Genomic DNA, 27556 nt, shown 5'->3' with positions numbered 1-27556 from the left:
TAAACAAGTGTGAGTAACATGGATAAGTACACTCAGCTACCACTACTCACTGGCTGAACTGGAATACAGAGAGATGGTCATAATAATAGTAACGGTGATTCATCGTCAGTTTTGAATGAAATGGAAAAGACTCAGTGTTTGGGGTGTTAGACTTGTTCTATTTTTTCACAGGTTACTAGAAGTAAAATAAACTTTAGAAAGAGAGTCAAATCTCAAAGTTTATCCCTCAAACAGGGAAACTCATTCTTTAGATTGTTGGGATTTGAGAGAGGGGCGCTGAAAGGACACTCCACTTTTTCCTGTCAATCTGAGTTCGGAACCAGTTCTCAGAGAGACAGGAGAAAGACAGTATCAGGAATTCAAATGGTACTCTTTTTTTTAAACTGATGGAACTAATGTTGGAGAGTGTGATGTAAATGTTTGTCAACAGTGAGCTTCCTAATTGACTTGCACACAGTCATTAGGCTTGTCTGGCTGCTCACGTGGTGCCGTCCTCATAGAGCCAAGATGTTTAAGAAGGCTTAATTTTTTATTTTTATTTTAAATTGTTTTAAATTTTTTGGCCACACCACATGGCATGTGGGATCCTAGTTCCCTAACCAGGGATTGAACTTATGCCTCCTGCTTTGCAAGTGTCCAGTCTTAACCACTGGACTGCCAGGGAAGTCTCAAGAAGACTTCAATATGTGCCTCCAGAGAGTAGCTTGGCATCTAGGAAGAAGAAGGTGGGGGGGGCTTCTTCCCTATCAACCCCCCGCCTTAGTTTCTGTTCCCAGCCTGCAAGGATGAGCGCTGTCACCAGGGCCTCTAGGAAGGGGTGAGTGTGGGGCCAGGATCCTAAGCTGGAGGCCTGCTCTCCACCTAAAAGGAGACAAGAGCCTCACGTATACCCTGCTTCCCAGGTCCACCCAGTAATAAATGCTATTCTGTTTCCCATGGCCAACAGCATTCTGGATATAAGTTTCATTCTACTCTAGATACTTTGTGAAAGTGAAGCTGAATTTAAAAACAAAACCAAACCATATCGGATGCTGAGGCCAATGCTGCTCCTGTTTCCATTTTAGTAGATGTCAAAGTAGAATCTTCTGGCTTATAATATTGCATTTGGTGTTCTAAGAAAGTCACTCTTATTGTGCTAACAGTAATGTCTTTCAGAGACTGAATTCAAACATATGCCTTTGGAACTTTGAAGTACCTTGGTCTTCGCTTTTTTCCACCCACTTTGGTGAGGTGGGGTGTGAATAGCTGTAAAACTTCAGATAAACAAAACTACCCCTTTCCATATGGCTGTTAATGTCCATGCTGTGCTGGAGACTGAGTTTTAAAGTTGCTCTCTCCCGTCCCAGGCTATTTTTTTCCTAAGAGTAATGGAAGATGTTCAAACTGAAAATTATTGTGGGCAACTGGCTTGTCATTTTCTAAAGTAACATTTTTATTCAACAAGTAAAACAAATTTGCCCAACTAAATTATTCATAGGAATTACAAAACTTGTCATTTAGACTGGATGTTGGGATATTCAGGTCATTTAGAAGACTGTGGTTAAAAATACAATGACCTAAATATATAGCTCTACTTTTTTTTTTTTTTTAAGGAAAGTTGAAGCTTTTAATTTTTTTTGACATTGGTCCTGATTCTGCTTCTTTGGGGACTGTAAGCTAGCTGCTCATTCAGTGTTCTAAATAAAGACAGTTCCTTCTTCTCTTCTTGTTGGTGGCTTTTCATAGTATGTATGGCTCTGTTTTTAGTCAGGTTGTAAAGGTTCTGTATCCTTTCTCATGCATGAGGGTATATATGTGAGTGGCAGAGAAGATGGAGAAGGTGGCAAGCAAACAACTCCTCCAAGAAAAATTGAAGAGACTTTGTTAATTGTTCTGATCACTCCTTTTGTCCTTGGAAGGAAGGAGCATTTGAAACATGAACTTGTCCCAATCTGCTTTGGGGCAGTAACTAGAGCATAAAATGTTGAAAATCAATTATGTATTTAGGGAGATAAACCAGGCTGACATATTGAAGGCATATTGTATTCTGTTTGGTGGCCGAAAGCAGGCCAGTCATGTCATATTCCTGCAGTAAAATCGTGTCCCAAAGGGGTGAGACCCAGAGGATAACACATCTTTATGTATCCAAACTTCACAGAACGTGAGAGTGTTTATGCAGTCTTTGCCATTTGTCCTGAGAAAAACAATCCTATCTTAAAAGGGACTCTGCTTTTTGGATTGTTGGCTGCTAAGTATAGAGTTTGATTTTTTAAAAGAATACATTCCTGGCCCTGATTTATAGTGGTGTGGTCAATTTGCAACGCATTGTACATTCCCTATGCCAATTAGGTGGTTAAGATCTTTGCAAGAGAGGGTGGAAAGAGTTTTAGATTTCTCCTGTAACCCACTGTGCCTTACAGTGCTGACTGCTATACAGCCGTTTGTAGATTTGCAGGATATTTGCATGGGTATTGTTTTATGTTCACCTGATAGGAAAGGTCCCCAAGGACCGGGTTGTGTTGTATCTGAGGTTGTTTGGTTGGTAAACAGCTGTGTTAGTCTGTTAAGGCTGCCAGAACGGTCCTACAGATGAGGTGGCTTAAACAACAGAGATGTATTGTCTCAGGGTTCTGGAGGCTAGAGGTCCAAGATCAAGGTGTTGGCAGGGCTGGTTGCATCTGAAACCTGAGAGGGAAAGATGTGTATTCGACTCTTTTCCTAGGGAGTTATTAGATAACTGTCTTCACATCATCCTCTCTCTATGCATGTCTGGCTCTGTGTTCAAATTTCCCCTTTTTATAAGGACACTGGTCATATTGGATGAGGGCCCCCAAGTATAAAGACTGTCTCCAAATACTGTCACATTTTGAGGTCTGGGAGTTAGGTCTTCAACAAGAAGCTTTTTGAGTAAGGGTGGGGAGGGGGTGGACAGTTCAGGCTATAACAGCAGTGAAACTGAGGTCACACTCTCTTTTTGTCTCCTAATTCAGCAACTTTCCCAGCCCTGTTTAATAAAGATTTGTTACTTGGTTTATATGCAGCTTGGACAGAGAAGGCCACACTTTCTACTCACAAAAATACCAACTCCTCTGCTCACTGATTCCTGGCTGGTAAATTGAAGCCATTTCTTATATGGAGACAGTTTTGTTTGAGGCTGTTTTTTAGGGAGTTTTTAAAACATTTGTCTTCTCCCCTTTAATCCCTGGAGTATAAAAATATTCATCATTTGATGCACACCTTGGTTTTGAAGAGATAGATAGTGTGCACTTTGCCTGTGATTTTTTTTTGCCCTTTTTGTCTTTTTGGTCCTTGCAGGGGAAAATGATCATCAGTGTTTGAGGGTTTATATATAGGACATACAGCCGCCCGGGTAGTTAGTCTCTTAACTCTTAGGCAGCTTTAGAAATCAGAACCAGCCGTAGAACCAGGTAGTTCTCCCAATCCAAGTTTAAAATGTAGTATTTAAAAGATGAAATATATTCTATCACTTTGATTTTTCAGTAATATAGAGAGAGATCTTTCCTGCCAAACAACTTGGTACCCAAAATGCATCGGTTTATTTAAGAAATTTCCAAGTGCAGTACAGTTTCTTCTTAGAGCGAGGTGCAGTTTGTTTGGCTCAGGATTGTAAATTTGTAGGGGGTGGCCCTGTATATGTTAGGGAATAAATATTTGTAGTGGTTCTGATGGCTTAGACAATAAAGAATCTGCCAGCAATGCAGGAGACTTGAGTTCTATACCTGCGTCGGGAAGATCCCCTGGAGAAGGGAATGGCTAACCACTCTAGTGTTCTTGCCTGGTGAATCCCATGGGCAGAGGAGCCTGGTGGGCTACATTTCATGGTGTCGCTAATAATCGGACATGTCTGAGCAACTAATACTGAGTTGGGAGACTGCAGATACATACTGGATATAATGTGTAATTCTCAGGCTAAATGCAGTTTTCAGGGTTTTACATTTGCGTATATTTTACATCCTTTCTTTCTTTCGTTTTTTTTTAATGAAGGACAGACACAACAACATATGGAAATTTAAAAGTCAGACCTTGGTTGAAGTGGTTTGGGACAGTGCCTTATACGTGTTGGTTCGTAGCCTGGCAGGACTCTTGTTATGTTGGATGCTGTTGTGAAATAGGCATGGAAATGAAAACTTCTTGTCGCTGTTGCCCAGCATCTCCCAGTTCAAAGGCAGCCAGTTACATAGTGCTTGGCAGGAAGCTGCCCATTTTGTCTCTTTTTGAGAGAAAAGAGAGAATGAGGTGTCTGTGTGGAGCATTTGATAATTAAGGAAGAACAGCCCAGCCTCTATAGATGGATATTAAAAGGCAAGCCCCCTGGCCTCGTAACTGTATCTGCTGAAGTCTCATCCCCACAAGCCTCCAGATGGAGAGAAAGCCATGCTGCACGGCTGTTAGATAGTTAACACAGTTCTTCATAAACTATTAGGGGAAATGCAGTAGTTGGCTTTTGAGGACATGAATGTGTACTATATTTGGGGTCTTAGGGTTCATTAACCATTTAATTCTAGCAAACAGCAGCAGGCCAAATTATGTCGGCTCTAGTCATTCATTTTTCAAAAATGGTTTTAAAGTATCAGTTCAGTCTCTCAGTTGTGTTTGACTCTTTGCGACCCCATGGACTGCAGCACACCAGGCTTCCCTGTCCTTCACCATCTCCTGGAGCTTGCTCAAACTCGTATCCTTTCAGTCGCTGATGCCAACCAACCATCTCATCCTCTGTCGTCCCCTTCTCCTCCTGCCCTCAGTCTTTCCCGGCATCAGGGTCTTTTCCAGTGAGGCAGCTCTTCGCGTGAGGTGGCCAGAGAATTGGAGCTTCTTCAACATCAGTCCTTCCTTTAAAGTATACATAAACAAAATTTACATTTTAACCATTTTTAAGTGTGTAGTTTAATGGCGCTAATTACATTCCAGTGGTTGTGCAGTCAGCGTACATCCATTCCCAGTGCTTTTTCGTCTTGACCCCAGGAGAAACTCTATACCCATTAGATACTAACTGCCCATTCTCCACTTCTCCCTGCCCCTCTAACCTCTATTCTGCTTTCTGTCTCAGTGATTTTGCCTCTTCTAGGTAACTAACATTGGAGAAGGCAGTGGCACCCCACTCCAGTACTCTTGCCTGGAAAATCCCATAGACGGAGAAGCCTGGTAGGCTCCAGTCCATGGGGTCGCTAAGAGTCGGGCACGACTGAGCGACTTCACTTTCACTTTTCACTTTCATGCACTGGAGAAGGAAATGGCAACCCACTCCAGTGTTCTTGCCTGGAGAATCCCAGGGAAGGAGGAGCCTTGTGGGCTGCCGTCTATGGGGTCGCACAGAGTTGGATACGACTGAAGCGACTTAGCAGCAGCAGCAGGTACCTCATGTATGTGAAATCATTTAATATTTGTCCTTTGTAAGTGGGGGGTATCATAATTCTTTACTTTTATTTTTTGGCCATACTTTGTGGCTTGTGGGATTTTAGTTCCCCAGGCAGGGATCGAACCTGTGCCCCCTGCAGTGGAAGCATGGAATCTTTTTCTGGACTGCCAATAAAGTCCCTCATAATTCTGAAGTTGTGTCTGAACAGCTTTCACCATATGCCTTTTTCTTTTTGATCATAATTTAGTAGGTAACTTTAGAATATTTAAGCTCTAGGACAGAAGTTTGAAACTAACATGCCCTCAGGGGCCAGAGAGTAGTAACATCTAATATTTATAGAGCAGTTGCTGTGCATGAGGCACTTTGCAGGTAACGACACATTTCCCCTCACACCAGCCCTATGAGGTAAACACTATTAATATCCGAGTTTGCAGATGGGAAGCTAAGAGATGAATTACTTGCCTAAGATAATGACATGACTGGTACGTGGCAGAGTGGAGATGCCAGCTCGGGAGGTCTCTGCTCCAGAGCTTGAGCTCTGGCGAAGCTCTGTGCTTGTGTACAGGTAGAGGGGACAAAGGCAGATGGGACCAGGAGCCAGCGAGGGAGTGAGCCGCTGGCGAAGGCTGAGCCCCACTGCTGGGGTTAATTATGGGGAGTAGTGGAAGTGGAGGGGCTGCACCACTGTGGGGGTGGGGGTGTCACAGAGCGGGAACTCGGGCTCAGTGCTGCTGGCACTTGCGAATTTCTGAGAGGCTGGACTGTTATTTAGGGATGACCTTTTGATTTCTAATTGAGTTAGGTTGAGAGTTGGCAACCCAACTCAATTAGAAACTGCAACAAAGCATGTGGGCCAGACAGCATAGCTATGCCACACTGCTTTCAAGACATATTTTATGGAGGTTTCAGGATAGCCTTATTCTGATATATCCAAGACCCTTCGCCTTTTTGTAGCCCTGGGATTCTGGTCACTTGCTGTTTTTTGGACCCGGAGGCAGGGTCTCGCCGATCTTCGCTTCCCCAGCTGCAATTTTGATAACAGCGATTTTCAGTAAATGTCTGCTGAGCCAGTGATCTTGACAGCACTCATGATTTCCTCCCTCTCACTGCCAAGAGTTCACTGAAAGTCTAATTCAAAACAAAACAAAGCCAGTCGATTTTGAGAGGCTCATATCCTTTCATGTAGAGCTTCATAATTTATTGTTTAATTTGGGGCTCCTTTGATTTAACAATGATGATTAAAATAGGACTTTAAAGTGTGTGTGTTTTTTCATTTAGAAAATCCCACCAAAGAAATTCAAATATATGCTATGTTCAACACATACAGACCTGAGCCGCCTTATTTTAATAACAGCCAACAGAAGTGTGTGGGTGTTCTAGCCACTGTGTTAAGGTTTTTACATGCCTTATTTCTTTTAATTTGGAGTTACTTAATCAAGTGTTTGTGGATTTAAACTGAATTGTAGTATGGGAAGGGTTTCCCTGATGTCTCAGATGGTGATGAATCCTCCGGCAATGCAGGAGACCCAGGTTTGATCCGTGGGTCGGGAAGATTCCCTGGAGAAGGAAATGGCTACATTCCAGTATTCTTGTCTGGAGAATTCCATGGACAGAGGAACCTGGTGGGCTGCAGTCCATGGGATTGGAAAGAGTCAGACACAACTGAGCGACTAACACTTTCACTAGTATCAGAAAGGCTTGAACACAACTAATTCAGCTTGCTGACTTTGCATATGAAGCTATTTAGGGCCAGCAAATTTAAGAGACTCTTTCCGTGTCATACATCTGTTGTATGTATCTGTTGGCCAGAACCCTTTGGACAAACACATCTGTTGAGTGGTATAGATGTAACCTTCTCCGATATGTAACTGCTGTGTGGTGTAGCCAACACAGCTCCCCGTCCCTGCCCCCACCCCGCCCACACCCGCTTCCTGTCCAGCAGTCCTTTTCTAGACACCACAGTGCTTCTTTTTATCTTTTTACCAACTGTGGGAACACACTGGGCTTGTTAGGTTAAAGCGTAATAATTTGTTACTCCTATGGATAGCTTCTGAGCTATGGATCATTACCAGGGTATTTGGAATTGTTTGCTAGTACAGGTGTGGTTTTAGAGTATCTATTGTGCCTTTGTTGAACCAGCCGTAGTCTGGAGTTACAGGAAGCTAAGAAACCAAGTCCTTACTTCATTAGCCAAGAAACCAAGTCCTTACTTCATTAGCCCGGGACTCCAAACTAAAAGATCTGATCATCTTACAGATAAATACTGTAAATGAGAATGTAAGGTTAATGGTTTACTTAAAACAGGTAATTTACCTATGAATGACATAGTAATCACTGTATTTCTCTAATATTTGACCCTTTGCCTACATTTTGGTAGATGCCAGTGGTTTTCAAATCCAATTTAAGACATAGGGCAGGGTTGGGGCCCTTTTCTCATTCAACTGAAACTAATCAAGGCTTTTTTTAAAAAAAAGTTATTTTCCCATTAACAGAAGTAATCTATGCTTTGGTAACGAATTCTTTAAAAGTACTGAGAAGTAATTTTACCATTCAGAAATTTACTACCATTTAAAATAAAATAGTAAGTTTTATTTAAATTGAACAGACTATAACGGAAATTAAAACGGAAGGAATGGCTGAAATTAAGATTTTTTCCCCCTCAAAAGTTCATGTCTCCCCACACACACCTGAAGAAGATTGCTCTAAAATTCAAAAAAGATCTGAAAAATACTGACAAGCTAGCACAAGAATCCAGATTACTTTCAGATTTCCTATCTTTTCTGCTTTACCATTTTGTCCACACACTTGAGAAGGAGGAACAATATAGAATGGCATATAATTAAGGGTTACAGTGTGAGATGTAGGCTAATACTGTAAGTTTAAGGGCTGGAGAGACGATTTGGAAACTCCCATTTAAACAATTAAAAACTAATGGCAGCTGAGTACTTCCCCGGTAGTCCAGTGGTAAAGAATTTGCCTGCCACTGCAGGGGACATGGGTTCAATCCCTGGTTTGAGAAGATTCTGGACAACTAAGGGGGGACAGCTAAACTCATGCTCCACAACTACTGAGCCCGGGGTGCCCTAGGACCTGTGCCCCGCAACAAGAGAGTCACGGCAATGAGAAGTCTGTAAACCGCAGCTAGAGAATAGCCCACACACAGCAGTGAAGACCCAGTGCAGCCAAACATTACGACATAATAATAAATAAAAAACATTAAAAAAAAAAGACAGCTGAAAAATTTTCCTAGAGAAAGCACTAGAGAGATCTGTATCTTTTTCATCATTTTGAAATTGTACAAGAAAAGTTTTGCTCTTTAAACATAGGTTTTAAAGCCCTGGATATACATTTGTTTTGCTTCCTCACATTAGCCTGTGGTGGGTGGTGTTCCTATTCTGATCATCAAAGTCTTGAAGGCTGATGGAGGAGAAGTGACTTGATTTCCATGAGGTGATGCTGCTAGTCAGGGGCAGTGGCCAGGACGCCAGTCTTTCTCAGCTGGTGCTCCTTCCAGTGTGTTACTAAGCAGGAGATGGAGGTGTTGCACAGGCGCAGTTCTGTATCACCGGACAGTCTTACCTCGAACAACTTTGGAATCAAGCAGGCAAGCCCGCTGGGCAGTCCAGAATAAATGGCACACATGTGTGCTGTGTACCTTTCTTCAGAGCGTGTGCCTGGGGGGTCTCTATTTTCTTTCATCTGGAGGCCATTTGACCTGTGAACATTGGTGTATGTTCAGGGGTTCTGTCCATAAGAAATGACAGTTTGGAAGTTAGAAGTGGAGGCAGGCTGTAGAAGTGAGCTTGCTTGACTGTGCAAGGACGGCAGCTGGGGAAGAACACAGGCTGTGCAGCCTGACAGACCTTTCTGAAATTCTTTGCTGCAGGACAACAGCTGGGTTTTTGTGATGACTGCAGGTTAGGTCTTGTTAAATTCCTCCATATTTATCAGTACTTACTGTTCCCATATCATCATATGATGATAAACAAACTTAGGTTCTTTTCCTAATTTCTAGGGGGGCTGATGGTTGCATATGTAAATACATGACAGTGTAAGGGGCACACTGCAGAGATGTATGGGACATAGTGGGAGCACGGGGGAATTGAAGACTGTAAATGTACTGTACTCTGTACTGAGTAAAAGGAAGAGGGTAGGGTCTGGGGAAGTGAATCGGAGGTGTCTACGTGAAATAAAAGGACGTTCTGGATAGAGAACCTGTGTATGACAATGAGGTAGCTGGACTCTAGGAAATAAATGTTGGAATGTTACTGCAAATGGGTAATGTAGGGCTTTAAAAAGTCACCTTAGAAATTGTCAAAGACATGCAAGTAGTGAGGTAATATGTGCCACTGTATACCCATCAACAGTCTGCACAAATATCAAATCTGCCAGTCTTGTTTGATTAATCACGATTGTTTTTAAATGTTAGAATATTTTGAAGCAATTTCCAGGCTTTATGTGTTGCTGATAAAGACTTCAGTGTACATCTTCAATTGATTAAGATCCACCCCCCAGGCCATTTCACACAATAAAATACAGATAATTCCCTAATACTCATTCAGTACAAAGTCCATAGGCAGGTTTCCTCTATTAACCCAGGTTTGATACTTACAGGGAGCTATTTCATTGTCTAAAAGATTTATTGATATTTGCTCAGCCCACTTTTTTAGGAATGTTGTGTAATTGGGGCATTACTCTAAAGCCACGTTTTTATTCTTTTGTTTAGTAGTGTTGTATACCTTGTCTTATTTTTGATTGTTTTAACTCATACTGAACCTAGTGGAGGGCCGTGCCCTGTAACTGTTTATAATACTTGTCAATGTTTTTCAATCGCTAAGTTGTATCCGACTCTGACCCCATGAACTGCAACACACCAGGCTTCCCTGTTCTTCACTATCTCCCTGAGTTTGCTCAGACTCATGTTCATTGAGTCAGTGATGCCATCCAACCATCTTATCCTGTTGCTCGCTTCTCCTATAGCAAGGCCTTTTCCAGGATTTGGCAAGCACTCCAAACTGGGAGGGCTAGATTATAAATGGCATAAGGTCCTCTGACCAGTTCCTTTGGTTTTGCTTCAGTTTATAGCTCCCTGTGTTTGTTCATGAGTTGAAAGTGTGAAGTTTGTTCTGTATATTGCTACCCTTGTAGCCATTGAAAGCAGTTTTCTCACATGCCTTCTTGCTCGGAGCAGCCCAATGTCTGTACTCAGATGTCAGGCTTGTTGCAGTCCCCATGGGCTCAGCTTCACTTTCAGGGGTCGGCCTAGGTTGCCCTTTACTTTGAGGCTTTCCTCAGTGACTTCAGTCTTCTTTGCTTCCCTGTCCCCTCTCCTTTCCTGCTACCCTGCACTTTAGCCCATAATTATATGCTTATCTACATTGTTTATACTTTGCCTGCAAGTAGGCTGTATGAAGCAGTAGAAGGGATGGGAACTTTGAAGCCAGCATAATCTGAATTCCTGAGCCTGTTTCCTCACTGTTAAAAAACTGTGGTTTTAAAAAAAGACTTAAAAGTTAAAATTTAAGTGCACAGTACACTATTGTTAGCTCTAAGCATAATGTATAGCAGATCCGTATAACTTTTTCACCTTAAATCACTGAGGCTTGAACCGCAGTGCTCCGTTTCCCTTCTTCTCTCCCTGTCCCCGCACGATGCTTGCCCCAGCCCCTGGCAACCACCATATTCTCCTTTCTGCGTCTAGGACCCTGACTGCTTTAGACACCTCATGTGAGTTAGAATCATGCAGTATTTGTTCTCCTGAGGTTGGCTTATTTCATCAAGCAAGCTTAATGTCCTCAAGTTTCATCTATGTGGTAGCATATGACAGGATTTTCTTTTTCTAAGGCTGAATAATACTCTATTGTATGGATATGTCACATTTTCTTTGTCTATTCATCTGCTGATGGACATTTAGGGTGCTTCCAGTCTTAGTGATTGTGAATCAGGCTATAGTGGATGTGGGAGTGCAGATAGCTCTTTGAGATCCTGATTTCAGTTCTTTTGGATAAAAACTCAGAAGTGGGCTTGCTGGATCACATGCCTCTTTTTTTCTTTAAAGGTTTGTAATACCTTAAAGAACTTGTGTGGCAGGTAATGCCTGGCACACAGAGTGGGTTCTCTCCTGTCTGGAGTCCTTGAGAAACCTTTTTTTTTTTGTTCATGTATATTTTCTGTGCTTTATTACAGAACTTTATCATAGTACTTTTAGCTTTACGCTAATGCCATACTGTTTCTGACCATGTGCTTAATAACTCTGAGAATTATTTTGAGAGAAGTCATTATCCCACCCCCCAGCCCCCAGCCCAACACCCGCCCCCCCCCCACCAGTAAAAGCAAACCAAGAAACCCAACAACAGAAAAACTCAGACTTTTATTCACTGGTCTCTCACAGCAGCTATGTCATTGAGGAAGTGTTGACACTGCTTTTGGTTTTTAAATGACTGTGTGTTTTTCCTTCCCAGGACTGAAAAAATTGCAAGGTTGGAATTTTCAGGATTGTTAACAAGATCAAAAAGCAAAGATAGAAAGCCAAGAGGGAAAAGTCTTTCTGCAGAATAGTGGTAGAAAGCAGAAAATGGTAGAATTCTGTAGAAAATGATAGGTGTTGCAAAAATAAGCTTTGACCAGAAAATGAAGGTTGCTGTTTTTCAAGTTATTTTGAAGTGAAAGAGTTTAGCCAGCCAGTTTTTAATGTCTGAGGTTTTTTTTTTAAGGCTATGGATAAAAATGTACTTATAAACTTAGCTTTGTTAATGAGATATTAGAAGATGATTTGATTTCTAGCAGAGAATAATTATCTAGTTATTCTCATATTTTATATTCAGTAGCTGGCTTTCTCCATGGCTCAGCTAGTAAAGAACCTGCCTGTCAATGCAGGAGACACAAGATACCTGGGTTTGATCCTTGGGTCAGGAAGATCCCCTTGAGAAGGAAATGGCACGCCCCTCCAGTATTCTTGCCTGGGAAATTCCATGGACAGAGCAGCCTGGTGGGCTACAATCCTTGGGGTTGCAAAGAGTTGGACACGACTGGGTGCGCACGCTTGCACATTCAGTAGCCATGGGTGTTAGCTTTGAAGTGGTTTATAAGAAGTCCTCTGACTTCAGCACCCACAGCGTGGGGGTGTTGAATGCTCAAGGAAAAGATTTATCCCACATTTTCTCTTGCTTTGTTGATGTTTTAGTTGATGAGGTTTTCATTTCTGATATGTTGAGATTCAGATAAGTTAAGTAGCTGCAGCCCAGTGGGTTCAGCTTAGACCGCCAGTACCCTGGAAGATGATCAAGTACTACGCAGCATCTCAGAGCCCAGGGACCTACAGGTTATCTGGCTAGGGGCTCAGGCTGTTATCAGAACTGAACGAGAGGGTGACCCAGGCCTGTGGAATGCAGGAGAGAGAAGCCCTGTTGTTAGACACAGCAAGGTCAGGGTTGGTTAAGCAGCAAGAACAACTTGGCTCAAGCTGTTTGAATCTGTTCTAGAAATTCCTGCTGGATGGAGCCAGGGAGGGGCGGGTGGGGGCATGGGTCAAGAGGCTTCAGCTGTGGGGAAGGAAGGACGGGCTGTGGAAGCTAGAAGCACAGGCCTGGCCTGGAAGGCCTGCACAGCTCAGACGTGATGAGATAAGGTTTCAGTACCTGGTGACTCATGGTAGCCTGCTTGTAAATGGACAGGTCTTGGAGTGTAAGTGGCATGTTAAACAATGAACTTGAAACAATACTGAGAGTTACTTTTGTGAAGGTGGAAAAAGAGTTTCTAACTCAGTTTACAGAAAAAAAATCCTTGAGCCAAGTATAAATCATAACCTTATGATTATAGAACTACCAGTTAGATTCATTACTCTCTTTACTAAAGCAAATTGTTACTTGAATGCTGCTACTTATCAAGATATAAATATGAAATTATCCAACAATTAGTTCCGAATAGATGTACGATTGAAGCCACTGGAGGTTAGCTTTCCTTTAGGTCAAGGATAAACTCACCCTAACCTTTGCAGTTTCAGATGGTTGCATGCAGTTTGGCCCAGAATTTATGCCTGGGCTCTAAATGGCAACCCACTCCAGTATTCTTGCCTGAAGAATTCCATGGACAGAGGGCTTACACGGACAGCTGGCTACAGTCCATAGGGTCGCACAAAGTTGGACACAACTGAGGTGACTTAGCACTCTGTCCTGTACAGACTAGATAGGAAGATAAATTGAGGCTTGTCTCACTGATCACAGGACCCTAAGGTAAACCTGTGTTTTTAAAAATGCTATCAGAAAGCATGAAAATCAGTATCTTTAAAGACTATAGAAATCTTCAGCCTACTTTAAAACACTCATTTAAATACCTCCTTCCTTAAGATCAGCTGGCTAGAGGGCGTCTGGGTAGGGTTAGTAGATATCAGCTGTGAGATGCAGAGATGAGGGGGCATGGTGTTCATACAAAGGTGCAGTCCCTCTGCTCAAGGAAGTTTATGATCCGGAGAGCAGCTTTACTCATAAATAGCATAAGAAAAGATAGATGTAAAGCAATGAGCATATGGCAGGTGTGGGCATAGCCAGAAGAAAGGTTCCCCATCAGAACGGCCACGCTGAGGGTTATGTGCTTGCCTTTGAAAGTCTGTCTGGGTGGTCGCTGGTTTGGGACAGACATAGGGACATCGCATTGCAGTAGGACACGGTGCCCATTGCTGTTTCTGATAACACTTGATTCTTAGCCCCTGAGGTCACTCACTGTGGGCATCTTCTCTGCTGAAGGTAGTGACTGGAGACACCATCCCCCAGAAGGAAATAACCCTTACTTCGTGCCTGGGGTGATCTCTCAGAGCCTACTGGTGCTGTATTGAAACGCTTTGTTTAGGTGTTCTTGGACTTCTTGAGGGACTGAGAGCCAATTTCATCTGTAACTGCCTGTAATCATTTCTCAGGACTGTTCGCTGTGCCTTGATCTAGCAGTCACCCTCCAGTTTCTTAATTTATGGTGACCGGGGAAAACAAATGTTTCCCTCCTGTTAGTATTTTATCTAAAAAAAGGAGTAAACCTAGCTCTCAGGGAGTGCCTGGGAAAAGAGGTGTTGAGTAAAAATGAGGAGAAATTGGGAAGTTCTCTTCTAAATTGTACATGAATTTAGTTAGTGATTTTGGCAGCTTCAAAGACTAAATAGATCTTCTTGGTTTCTAGCTGTTGGCTGGAGAGTTGAGGTTGCTGGCTTATTTCTTTTGCCCCTCCTCACTCTTTCTCCAGTAGCATGTTAATTTTTCTCCCACCCTTGCGTGAAACAATCTTTATGGAAAGGAGAGATCAAAAAGTTTTCTCAGGGAGAAAAGAAGAAGGTGAATGGAGGAAAACCTGAGGCTGAAGCAGGAGCTTGGTCTGTTAGTCAGCCACTGCCCTGGAAACCCAAGATATACTCTGCCCTGTGGAAGACTGAGAAGGATGATGTGAACCCTGCCTTCAAGAAGCTTGAGGTTTAGTTGAGAGGAAGAGAGCTAACAGATCGGAACTCCACAGCTGAAAATGCTGGAGAAGTTTTGCATCTGATGTGAGTTCAGAGAGGCGTGACATGAGTCAGGAGCTTGGAGCCAGCAGTGCTGAGGGCCAAGAGGTATTTGAATGAAAGGCCATGTAGTGTACTTTGAGGAGACCAGATACCTTGAGAGACCAAGAGGGAGGGTGAGTTAATGAAAGCCCAGGTAGGAAGTAGCAGAGGTTATGGAGGGGTTTAGCAGCACATCTGATAAACCCACTTCCAAGGAGGAGTTGGTGAGTTTATGATGGGTCCACAGGCTGTTGTGTCTGTATGGTTGATTAAAAAGCAGACTCGTGGGCTGTACTCCAGGTATTTTGATTGCCTTCTTATGCTGTCTGGGGGTGTCTAGAAATGGCCCAGCGTATCTGGTACAGGTGGCCTGCACCATAATTTACTTTGGGCAGCACTGGTAAAGGATGGATAAAGTAAAACTGATTAATTCCTCCATGAGAGACTGAAATTGGAAAGGAGGTACCCAGCTGAACAGCCTGCTTTTTGTCCCTCTTTTACAGGACAGGTAGAGAGCAGGTAGCCCTGTGAACTAAGGAACATGGAAGTGAGGATGGAATTAGCTCTCAGCTGGAGACTGCTCTTGCAGTCCTCACCTTCCTAGATACCAGCTTCTCTCTCTTATCCACATGCTGTCACATCTGAGAACATCGTGATGGTAATTGAAATCAGGTTTGGAGTCAGCTCTCTTATGAGCCTAGGAAAGCTTTGATCTTTGGACATTGTAACTCCAGACAGTTAGCCTATAATGAGTGTGTGCTTGTCAGATTTAGTGAGCAAGAAAATATGGGTTATCAGTTAAAAAAAATCTGTTAGTACTATTACTAGAAGAACCAAGAGAAATCACAATGATAAATACAGTTCTTCACATCTGAAAACCATTGATATAATAATCGCTTCTCACATAGCAAACACTTGACACCAGAATGTTCTTTACAGATGAGCTTTGAATTGTTCTTTTATCAACTCCATGACGAGGGCCATCCAGGCCTTACTTAGGGAATGACCTGGGTTTCCCCACCCATGTCCTTCCTCTGGGAGTGTGCACCCCCAGGCCCCACCTTGCACCCACCCCAGCAATCAGCCCCTGCGCAGTGTCACTCACTCCAGCCTCCTTCCGCTCTCTTACCTGTTAATTTGTGTTTCTCCCTAGCGATCAGCCCCTGCGCAGTGTCACTCACTCCAGCTCCCTTCGGCTCTCTACCTGTTAATTTGTGTCTCTCCTCCCACTCCCTTTGTTTTGGGTGTGAATATTTGCTGCTCCCCAACTGCCAAGACAGAAAAAAAAAGACCCTGAGGATAGGTTAGCGCAGAAGTTCCAAGTCTTGGCTTTGCATTAGAATCAGCTGGTCAGCTTTAAAAAGTAACCACATTTGGGTCCCTAGAGGTTCTGTTCTAAATCTTTTGGGCATTAGAATTTTTAAAGCTCCTCAGGAGATTCTGATGGGTGGTGAAGGATCTAAATCGCCTCAGTGGACAGTTTAATGATACTAGTAGTCAACCTGTGTTAAGGAAAATGGAAACTGCAAGATTTGAAATGGAAGCAAGTAGTTTTATATAATGCCTGTTGCAGCTCAGGTCCCAGATGCATGCTGAGTCTCCAGAGTTTTCCTTCTTCCTATTTTCTTGCCTTTGTTTAAGCCTGCTTTCTATTAAGCACCAGCATCCAAAATGAAGCAAAACAAAAACAAGAGCTTTCTCTCACTGGCTTCATGATTTCTGTGGTGGTGTTTTCCACTGTGCTGCGTGAGCTCTCAGATACAGTGGGGTGTGACCCGGTGAAGGTTGTGGGCTTCATCTCGCTGGTCGCCCTCTCTGGGCCTCACACTCTGAGGAGCAGTATTCAGTGCAGTGGGACCCAGTGTCACCGGAGGCCGTGGACTGCTACACGGGATCACTGGCCACACACTGTGGGTGGCAAACATTCCCTCACCTTTGTTTTGTGGTCTGAGGATGCCCGGTGCTGGGTTTTGGGAAGGATGCTTAAGAGAAAAAAAGCTTATTTCTGTTGGATAAACCACTTTAAAGTCTCTCTGTTTATCTTTGAAACAGAATGAGGGCCAGGAGGTAAACCCTAATAATTCCTTTCGAAAGGCTTTAAAAAATTTTACTTTTAGGAGCCAATTGGAAATTAGATCCATGAAAATAAAAAGCTAGTGATTTGGCAGTTGAATGTCATCACCCACCTGGTCTCTAAACTCCTGTATTTTAGGTTGCATAAAAAGTTCCTTCAATAAGTTTACTTTGTCTTCTTTTGCAGTTTACATGAGAATATTATATAGCAAAATGCTTGTTTTTCAAAACTTGCTTGGGCCCAAATATTGGACTGCATGCTGGAAATGAATGGAGCCGTTGCAGTGGTCGTGCTAAGTTGCCTCAGTCGTGCCCGACTCTTTGTGACCCCATGGGCTGTAACCTGCCAGGCTCCTCTGACCATAGGATTTTCCAGGCAAGAATACTGGAGTGCGTTGCCATTTCCTTCTCCAGGGGATCTTCCTGACCCCGGGAATGAACCCACATCTCTCATGTCCCCTGCATTGGCAGGCGGTTTCTTTACCATTAGTGCCACCTTGGAAGTTTTAGTGGAGGAAGGCTAAAACAAGAAAATATAAAAAGTAAAAAGGTCTACTTTTTCCTTGACTAACATAGATTTTTAAAGGACAATTGAAAATCGAGACATAGTTTCTCTTCTGAGTCTGGTGGATGAGTGATCTAACCGTAGTTATAAGTAACTCCTCAAACACCACTCAGTTCCTCTGGTCTCCACCTCCCTTTTTCCTTTCTGTAATTACTGAATGTGGCCCTTAAAACCTATGTAGGACCAAATGCAGAATCTAGACTCTGTGATCGCATCACCACAAATCGGGCTGTAGGGACAGTCCTTCTTGCAGAAGGTTGCCTCCCCTTTGGGACCTCTGTAATTTACAGAGCTCTGTTTGTCATCTTAAACTCAGAAAGGACTGCCCGCCCCCTGCCATCACAGAAGTAGTAAATGGGTTGCTGTGAGTGGCGAAGAGGCCAGAGAGAGAGCACGAGGTGTATCACCACCTGTTAGTGGTGAGAGTGCACACTTGTCCGTGGTTGCTCTGGGCGGAGGGTCTGTGCGACCATGGGCAGCTGTGGTGGATATTCTTTTATACTTGTCTGGCAGTTGTGGTTGGGACTGTTGAGATGCCTGCCTCTGCTGCTGAGGTGTTTTGTGCGAAGAGGCTGGCTGAAGTCCTTGCAGCGGGCGTGAGATGGACTCCTTCCCTGGTTGCCAGACTCTCGGCAAAGAGGCAGGTGATTCCCTTACGGGTGAACCCTAGGAGGATGCCTCGGACATTTGAGCTGTGGTTCACCAGCTGGTGCTCTGCTACAGTGAATGCGTCAGTGCTCCCAGCGAGGTCAGCAACCTAGGGAAGCAGAACCCAGGGGTCGCTCAGAAGCCTGGGCAGCTTTGGGGGCTATTGCTGAATGTGAGGTGAGATTTGATGTCAGGGGACCACCTGGACCGGGTAGGTTTCTCCTCCATGTTCTGCTTGAATGAGATCTCAGCTCTCTGAGGTGGAGGTGGGGAGCATCGGGCTTGTCCCCTGCCTCCGGCCCTGGTTTCCTCCCAGAAAGAGCTCCCGTGCTCCATTTTCATCTCTGAAGTTCAAGTGGGTTGTGATGGGGGAGGGGGGGGTGGAAGCGTGGCGTGTCTTATAGAGCTCCTCATCAAACAGACTTAACGGGGAAAAGAGGCCTCTGCCCCGCCTTTGCATGCACAAACCTATTACTCTCCGGGGCCCTGCCAAGGTGGTTTCGTCGGCCCCAGTGTGACTACGCATGATCCATCCTCTTTGGCAATGAAGCCCGGCAGCCTTGCTGCGAGGGGACTGACTTGGGCAAGAGCCCGGTTGTCGGTGTGTTGGAGCTTGGATAGCACTCTTGAAAAAGAACATCTTCCGGGACCAGAGTAGCAGTAAGAAAAATATTTCCCAGGGAAATGGACTCCGAGTCAGTCACAGAGAACCTCTTGTTGGAAATCCTTCAAGAAACAAACACGCCTTGGCATGTGCCTCTCCTTGTGAGAACAGGAGGGTGGTGGAGGGGCCAGCTGGGGAGGAGGGGCGGCGGTCAAGGCTGAGGGAAGCAAGCGCTAGGACACAGGTGCCTGCAGGGGGCTTTGTGTGCAGAGGCAAGGGGCTGTGCGGGTAGGCCGGGCATGCAGCGGGTACTTGAGCTGTGTTTGGAGGATGACTAATCTCCGGAGTGGGGGCGGTGTCTCCGGATGAGGGAACAGGGAGAGCAAAGGTGTGAGATTGGGCGGTGTGTTGGGAAACAGTGAGTCGTGTAGAGAGCCCGGACCTGTGAGGAGCGAGGCGGGAAGTATGGGAAGAAAATATTCTGGAGAACTTCAGCACCCTGAGTGCCTTGGCAAGGCTCTGGGCTCATTGTCTGAAACCTTTGACACGCGTGTGTTGGGCTACAGACTCATTAGTATCAGCCGAAAAGAAAACCCAAGCTAGAGAAGGTAGTTTGGATACTGCAGTACCTTGCTCAGGACAGGGCTTTCAGTGACAGTCCCTGGTCAGCCTGGGCAGAGGTTGTCAGGAGGAGGAACGCGTTTTCTTGGTTTGCCAGCCCATCACCCTTGTTCCCCTGTTTAAAGTGTGTATATACTGATGGCTTTTCCCGTCCATCATGGCTTTTTCTGAATTTCTGGTTGTAGCTGGTTTTATAAACTCTGTGCTTCTGGTGTCATAGGACGAGTGTACTGACTGGTTTTTCTTTTTTCAGTTCTCGTCTTGTCTTGGTGTAGTCGCCTGATCCAGAGGAACTTTTGGGGTGCCCCCCGAGTGAGACAGCTGCTCTCTGTTGCCAGCAAGTGGAGCCTGGGGTGAGGCAAGGTGAGTGAGACCCAGGGAAAAGCTGTACTTCTACAGGCCAAGTTTTCCACAATATGTTATTTTCTGAAAAATTCTGTGGCTTTTGAAGGTTAATTGGTTTTTTATTCAAAGAAATTTAAGACGAATTGAAAAAAGAAATCCATGACTTAATTACTATGTCAAAGAACTCTTAGTAATAGGGAAGTGTTGATAACATTCTTTAAAAATCTTTCTAACCTTTTTTAGTGCCCATTTCAGGGTCTGGTGGGGGGGGCACCAAAAATATTGTATCAGCATAACTGATAAAAATCTTTAGATCTTTAATGGTGTCAGCCTGCTGTCTGTTTTTGATGTATTTTTAAAATTGAGATGTAGTTGACATGTAGCATTAGTTTCAGGGGTACGACAGAACGATTCAGTAGATGAATATATTGTGTTGTTTATTCTTTATCATGTTTCTTTTCCCCAATTCTTGTGAAAAGCTTTTGAAGTTTAATAATTAATATAAACTTCCCCATAGTTACCAGGAGACAAATAAAGGGACGTTTACACCTACCTTACCCAGACGTCTTCCCAGGCTGCCTTTTTAGGGCCATGCCAGTTGCAATAGCTTGGGGTCCATCTCTCATCTGCTCTACATGCTGTCTTGTTAACCTGTTTGGAGTTACTTCCCTCCTGGGTTTCAGGGAGGCTTCTTGTGGCCTTCAGAACTTTAAACACGTTGCTAAACATCTCCTGGACTGTGGTTTTCCTGTACTGCCATCTTACATGTAAATCGTGAAGCAAAAGTACCTAACGCAAGGTGTTTGGTGAGACTGGAGGTTCCTGATGGGTAAGATTTTTGTTCTGTACATCTTTTCCTTTGTATTTGCTGTCTCCAGTGTGTAGCATGTAGTAGGACTCAAATATTCCCTCTTTCCTTTAAGGAGAGAGAATTGGCTGAGAACGGAGTCTCCAGTCCCATCCTGAGTGGGCACAGCTTGGACGACTGTTGTTATTCATGCTCTGATGCTCTCAGTTGAGGCTGTGGAGCAGAAGTCCCCAGGAGGCCCAGGACAGAACTGTTGACTCGGGGAATGAAGGCTCTGCCCTGGATCTTTTCTCTGTGGGTGCTGGAAACACTCTTCCCTAGGAGGCGGGGTCAAGGTTAAAGCTGCCTCCGGCCTCGGCGTGTTCTTGAGACGTCCGTGTGATGTGCAGGTGCACTCTGCCATCTGTCCAGCGTGGCTTGCTCGCAGGACTTCATATTCTGCAGTCACTTTCCAGCCATGTCTTGCTCGTCCATGAAGCAGTGGACGGTTGCCATCCCCCCTGCCCGCCCCCCTTGCTTTGGCGGATCCTGCCAAAACATAAAAGCTTCTCAACAGGAGCATGTCAGGGGAGAACACATTATAATTTCCCTTGAGGTTTTAAAAATTAAGATACTAGGACTCCCCCTAGGCCTACTGAACTGGAAATAGGGGGATGGAGAGAGTGTCCCTGCTGTGTGTATATCTACCTACCTACCTACTTCTCTTGACTTCCCTGGTGGCTCAGTTATAAAGAACCCACCTGTTTAGGAGATGTGGGTTCGATTCCTGGGTTGGGAAGATCCTCTGGAAGAGGAAATGGCAACCCACTCCAGTATTCTTGCCTGGAAAATCCCATGGACAGAGCAGTCTGGTGGGCTGTAGCCCATGGGGCCGCAAGAGTTGGACACAACTTAGATTTGTCGTTGTTCAATTGCCATCTATGTGTATGCGTGTGTGTGTGCGCACGTGTGCGCGTGCTTTAAGCTTCTTAAGAGGTGATGGTGTATAAATTCTTGTATGTGGAGTAGACTTAAAAAAAAACAGAAACCTCTTTCTAGCTTGAGCAGATGTTTTGGGGGAATAATTTTTGAAGTCTGCTAACTAGTTTTACCAGTTTATACTGCCAAGCCAAACAGTCCCTTGTAGTGCTATAATTTGCATCATAGAACCATTTTATAACTTTTATTTAAAATTGCCTAGGAAAGCACTTTCTACAGTTATAAGTATACAAAGAACGAGGAAAATGATGTTGAGGAACAATCTACTACATTTAACAAGAGCTCAGGCTTATTTAGAAATCCAGGTGGGACTCTGCTTAAATGGAATTTTACCCAAGTATGCAGGGATTTGCATATTGAAACCGAAGTCTCTCCCGACTTGTGGCAACAGATTTCTCAAGGTAATGTTGAAACAGCAGTTTATATGCATTGCCCTTAGAATTATTGGACAGGAAATTTATCTGGTAAGTTAGACCCTTTTTTCCCTCCTCCAGTTTTTGGGTGGTAGAGAATTAAGCTAATTTTTCTTTTCTCTCTCTGAGGACCAACTTCAAGGAAATAGATAGGAGCTTAATAGCAAAGATCATGTTAAATGGCTTTTGTGGTTTTTAACTGGGTCTCTTTTGCAAATTTCCTTCTCTGGTAGAAAAAAAAAACACCTTGTAACCTGTTGTTTGAGGTTTTAATGTTTTGGTGGGTTTGGAGAACAGTGAGTTTCTATTTTGAAATCAAAGAATTTCACCATTTAGGCAGAGATCTTACCGATGGCCTGTCATCTGGTTTCCATCACCTCACCGTCACGGAACCTGCTGCTAAGGTTACAGATGGCCTTTAAGAGGACTTGTGACGTGACTTTTCTGTAGCTCTTGACCTACTGATTACTCCCATTCCTCGTTCGAAACTTTTTCCTTTGGATTCCTTTGCATTTTTCCTACTTTTCTCCTTTCGTTTCTTCCCAGGTCCTACTGTGCCTGCCGGTGAGTGTGCACATTCCCTGGGCTTGCATCCTTGGTGGTTTGCTTCCAGTCTGCTAAGCCTCTTTGGGTGACTTCTATATTTCAACGGCTTTAGCCACCACCCACATGCTAATGACCCTCAGGTCTTTCTCCAAGTTCACCCTTGTCTCGAACAATCTTTTGGACATTTCTACTGGGATGACTCATATGTACTTTTGAGATATCCAGACTGAACTCATTTCCCTCCTAATTGTTGCCTGCTCTCCACTCTCCACCTCCCCAGGTCCCCTCACCCCCAGGCTTCTGTCTGCTTTTCCCGCTGTGCCATCGGCACTATTCAAGGCAGAAATGTGTGACTCATCCTTCACCCTCCCTCAGTCAGCTCCGAATTGTTATTGGCGATAAAGCCCTATCATTTTAATATCCTAAACAGAGAAAAGGAAAGCCCATTCCACCGACATTTAATTGGGCTTTACAAGTTGTAGTTGGGCCGATATAAGCAGATGGAATAACATGAGGGCATCACAGCCATCTATGTAATATGTATCTCTTGCTGGGCATAGTTCTAGGCACTTGGCACATTGTGTTTAGTTCTTACAGTCACTTTGTGGTATGCCATCTCTGTTACAAATGAGGATTCTAAGATTTAGAGAGTTTAAGTTTCAGGCCCAGGATCACAGGAGGGTGAAGCATAGCAGAGTTAGGGTTTGGGGATTTTAAACCTATGGATTGGTCTCCGTGGCTCCAAAACCTTCATCATCGTGCTGCTCTGACTTGTTCTGTTCCCATGACGCCACACATTTAGATTTCTGTCTGGTGAATAGGTTGGCTGTGTTCAGGGCAGGAACTGGGTTTTACTCAAAATTGTGTTGTTGTTCAGTTGCTAAGTTGTGTCTGACTCTTTGTGACCCCGTGGGCGGCAGCACGCCAGGCTCCCCCATCCTTCACTATCACCTGGAGTTTGCTCAAACTTATGTCCTTTGAGTCAGTGATGCCGTCCACCCGTCTCATCCTGTCGCCCTCTTCTTCTGCCCTCAGTCTTTCCCAGCATCAGGGACTTTTCCAAATTTGTGTATCACCATATATGTATGTGTGTGTATTTTTTTTTTTAAACATAGTAGGTGATAAAGACAAGACCCTTAAATGGAAAAACCATGGTCTGTGTCTTCTGTGGCTTTATCTGGGTTCAACCCCTGATTTTTTTTATTAGCTGCGTATTGGCTAGGTAGCCCGAGCTTAGGACGGTGGGGTCATGCTCCTTACCCTCGAAGGGTTTTTATGGGAAGGTGCTTTAAAAGTCAGTGACATTTTTAAGAAACTCTGGAAGAACTGAAGAAGTTGTGGAAGTTGATAACTGGCTAGCTCAGAGGAGCCTCTCCTTTTTAGGTTATAAATAACAACATGTGAAAATATGAACTCTTCTGGACCTCTGATCATGTTGATTGAATCATTCATGTGCTTAAAGTAGTAAGGGCAGAAAAGACCCAAGTAAAAACCTTGATAATGAGGATAGTATCTGTAGATCTGATTTTTGCTATTATTAATAGTTCTAAATGTAACTGTTTTGGAGTAGATGAAGATATCATCTATGAAACCTACATATTTAAGACTAGGCAGGTGAATTAAAGCAGAGTTCTAATGAGGTTTATTGTTCTGTTTAACTGATCTTGCGAGGATGGACTTGGACGCAGTCCTGGCACAGACAGTTCTGTATTTTGTTTCCCTATAGGTCTCTCCTTTTGCCCTGTTCCAAGAAGGAAATGTTCTTTCTTTTCCATCATAGTTCTCCTTTTTGGTAACAAGTTTCTCTAAGGGGAGGGTCTGCTTTAGTGAAAGTTGAATGGTTTCTAAATTCCACAGAAACAATTAGTTTTATATGTCCTATCTTTAGGCCCCATGCTGTGCAACAGAGGCTGGTTTCATGCATCATTTAATCTTGGGATCCAAGGCTCAGGGTACCAAAAGTGAGGGTCTAGTGTTCTTTCCTCCAAGGAGTGCTATGTTGAGAAGGAAAGTGTGGGATGAATTGAGAGAGTAGCATTGAAATATATACATTAATATATGTAAAATAGATAAGCGGAAATTGGCTGTATGACGCAGGGAGCTCAAATCCAGTGCTCTGTGACAACCTAGAGGGGTGGGATGGGCCTTGAGGTGGGAGGGAGGCTCACAAGGGAAGGGACATATGTAAACCTGTGGCCAATTCATGTTTATGTATGGCAGAAACCAAGACAATATTGTAAAGCAATTATCCTCCAATTAAAATTGTTTTTAAAAAGAGGGAAAGTGTGGCTTGGGGCAGGCTTTGAAGTTTCTTTGACTCTTAAATTTCTTTATCTGTCAGAGAGCACAATTACAGTTCCAACCTCCTCCTCGTCGTGAGGACTAAGCCAGATTCTTCACAGTGAAAGGCGTAAGCGTACTTACTATGGGGTGCATTTGTGTCCCCACCTTGGCTGTTATTTTTATGGTGGTCTGTTGGATTTGTGGAGTAAAGGCCTTTTGTTTGTTACAGATTTACAGTATTGATAAGAAGAGATAATTGCAAAAAAAGTCATAACCTAAGTCTGAATTGGAGATGAATGGCTTTGTGGTTTTCAGTGAATTATCAGTACATTGAAATATGGGCTTTATTAGGTTTCTGAGGAGGCAGAAGGGAGTCAGCTTGGGAAGTTGGATTACATAAAGACAAGGGACAGATATTTATTACTTTATATCTAGCTCTGTTGCAGACTCATATTTTGCTGTGGCAGAAAGATGTTTTAGTAAGACCGTGACAGCTTAAAACATCTGTGCAACATCTTCGTTTCATCTAAAACAGTTTCATAACCACTGTCTTTAATTCAGAGTCATTCAAGAAAATTGTTCCTGTTTTCCACCAGGTTCTAATGAGGCTGTTTTTCCTTAAAGAAGGCATTGGGACCACACACTTATATTTGGAACATAATTTGATAGCTGTGTTCATGTACTGTGTCTAAGGAACCTTTTCAGTTTGGAAGCTGTAGTTTCTGCAACTCATTTCCCTGTCCCCCCCCACCCCGGCCCCCGACTTGAAAGAGTGAGATCTCTGTGCATATGTATGTGTGGTGTACACACCACTTCACAATACTGATTTTGTTCCTTAGGTCTGAGATATGTTTCATACTGTCTGTGTGTGTTGAGAGGTGGTGACAGAATCTGTGATCAAAGGCTTCCCTGCAGAGTTAAGGGCTTTAATTGAACCTTTCACTGTGTTTTAGAGGAAAAAAATCTGATGTTCATATATGGCATGTCACATAACTTCAAGTGTGCTTGAACTTTATAGGTTTGATTAAAGTTTTATCTGACTCCTAAAAATAATGTTTGTAATCTCCATGCATAGGAATTATCCTGCAATTCAGAACTTAGTTAATGTATCTTTTGCTGTTGGGTTCGGTTTGAATGCCTCCGGTTTAGCTCAGAGCTCCCATCCCAGATCTTCTGGAATCTATACAGGGCTTGCATCTTTCTGGGAAGTTTGGCTGCTGCCACAGCTGAAGCAGTGAGCCAGATTTAGGTAATTTTATTAGTCTAGAAAAAGTATTACACTTTTGCAGCTGTTGTTTGTAGGTCCTAACTATGAAAACAAAAACCGTCTCAGTTACCCAGGGTCCATGAGAAACTGGCAGTGGCCCAATGTGAGTCCGTGTATTTTGGACTCTGAATGATATTTATCTTCCTAGGGCATCCCCCATGAAGGCATGCATCTGGTGAGTGGCCTGGTTGTATGAAGCAGTGGGGGCGGAAGAGGCCAAGCCTTGGGTACCAGTCTCTCTTGGAAGCCTGGTCCAATTCATGGGAAGGCCATACATATTAGACCTTAAATACTTTTTTAAAGGATAAGAAGAGAATTCGAGAAAATAAAACTAACATAAAACACATTTGTCCCTAATATTCACCCTGACTTTCATGCTTTTGTATATTGTTTCATACTAAGTTTCCATAGGTATCTCTCTTGTGATGCCAGGCTGGCTGTTGTTAGTAATTTGGTGGTGATGGACTTTCTTGTTAAATAGAACTTTTACAGACTACTGTGAAAATTAACCATGGAACTTGGCATATAATTGTTAGAGGTGATGTCTTTGTGGAGTTCCCAATCCTGCTAATGTGTGCCAATCAGTAAATTACTGTTTAATGTCCGCCAATCAGTAAATTACTGTTTAATGTCCTGTATTTCAGTGGTTCCAGGAGTGGGATAAAAGTGAGCTACTGTTTCTCTAGCAACTCCTGGGCTATTTGCAGAGCTTTTGGCGAGTCAGAGTAATGGTTCTGTTGGGTCTGACCCTGGTTCTCTGGGTAAGAGTCCCAAACTCTTAGGGTCATTAGATGTACTGCAGAGCATCTCTGAACTTTGATGGGTGGAGAAAAATGCAAATTTTGCTATACTGTAGCCAAAACATAGTTTTTCCTTCAATCATGAAAGGGAGAATAAACTGGAATAACAGTAGCACCTGTGGCTTTGGCACACAGAAATTATAGACTTTTGTATCATGTTGAGGGAGGTAGTTTAAGCTATCAATTATGCCTATCACCACTCAGGAAACTACAGTAGCTCTTAGACCTGCTGCTGTGTCGTGTTATTTATGCGTTAAGAAGCACACATTACTATTATCACAGATTTGCTTTTTAAATATTTTGATATCTGCTTCAGTATAATTGATTTTCTCTGTAATTGCATTTTTTGTGTCAAAATCACTCAGAAACATTCTGATTAGAGGGTCTAGATTGCTGAGGCAGCCCATGGCACTTAAAAGGTCAGATACTCCTGACTTGGATGGCACCCTTGTGTCTTTCCTATCTTCCTTTGAGCCTGGATTTGTTAATATTTTTTTTTTTAAAAAAAGGTCTCCTTTACATGTGTGGCTTTTGTTTCCTAGCATGAGTTGTCTTTGAATTTTATCATCTGGAACTCTGGTATTCCCCCATTTGGGGGCGGTTGGAGTGAATTTAAAAAATAAAGCCAATGCCCATTCTCACGTGGGGCTTCCCTGGTGGCTCAGCGGTAAAGAATCCAGCTGCAATGCAAGAAATGCAGGTTTAATCCCTGGGTTGGGAGGATCC

General features: G+C 43.5%; 1 protein-coding gene across 7 annotated transcripts in view; it reads left to right on the top strand.

The window, feature by feature from the left end:
- TANC1 (tetratricopeptide repeat, ankyrin repeat and coiled-coil containing 1) overlaps window positions 1–27556 on the top strand; it is a 244374-nt gene that overhangs the window by 39809 nt on the left and 177009 nt on the right. For all 7 annotated transcript variants that reach the window (XM_069577403.1, XM_069577399.1, XM_069577397.1 and 4 more), the window contains exon 2: window positions 19644–19753. The gene's annotated coding sequence lies outside the window, so the exon portion shown is untranslated. The remainder of the gene's footprint in view (window positions 1–19643; window positions 19754–27556) is intronic.

The sequence above is a fragment of the Ovis canadensis genome, chromosome 2, assembly GCF_042477335.2.
Source record: "Ovis canadensis isolate MfBH-ARS-UI-01 breed Bighorn chromosome 2, ARS-UI_OviCan_v2, whole genome shotgun sequence".
In the NCBI taxonomy this organism is placed as follows: domain Eukaryota; kingdom Metazoa; phylum Chordata; class Mammalia; order Artiodactyla; family Bovidae; genus Ovis; species Ovis canadensis.
This window is presented reverse-complemented; position numbering and strand designations above follow the sequence as displayed.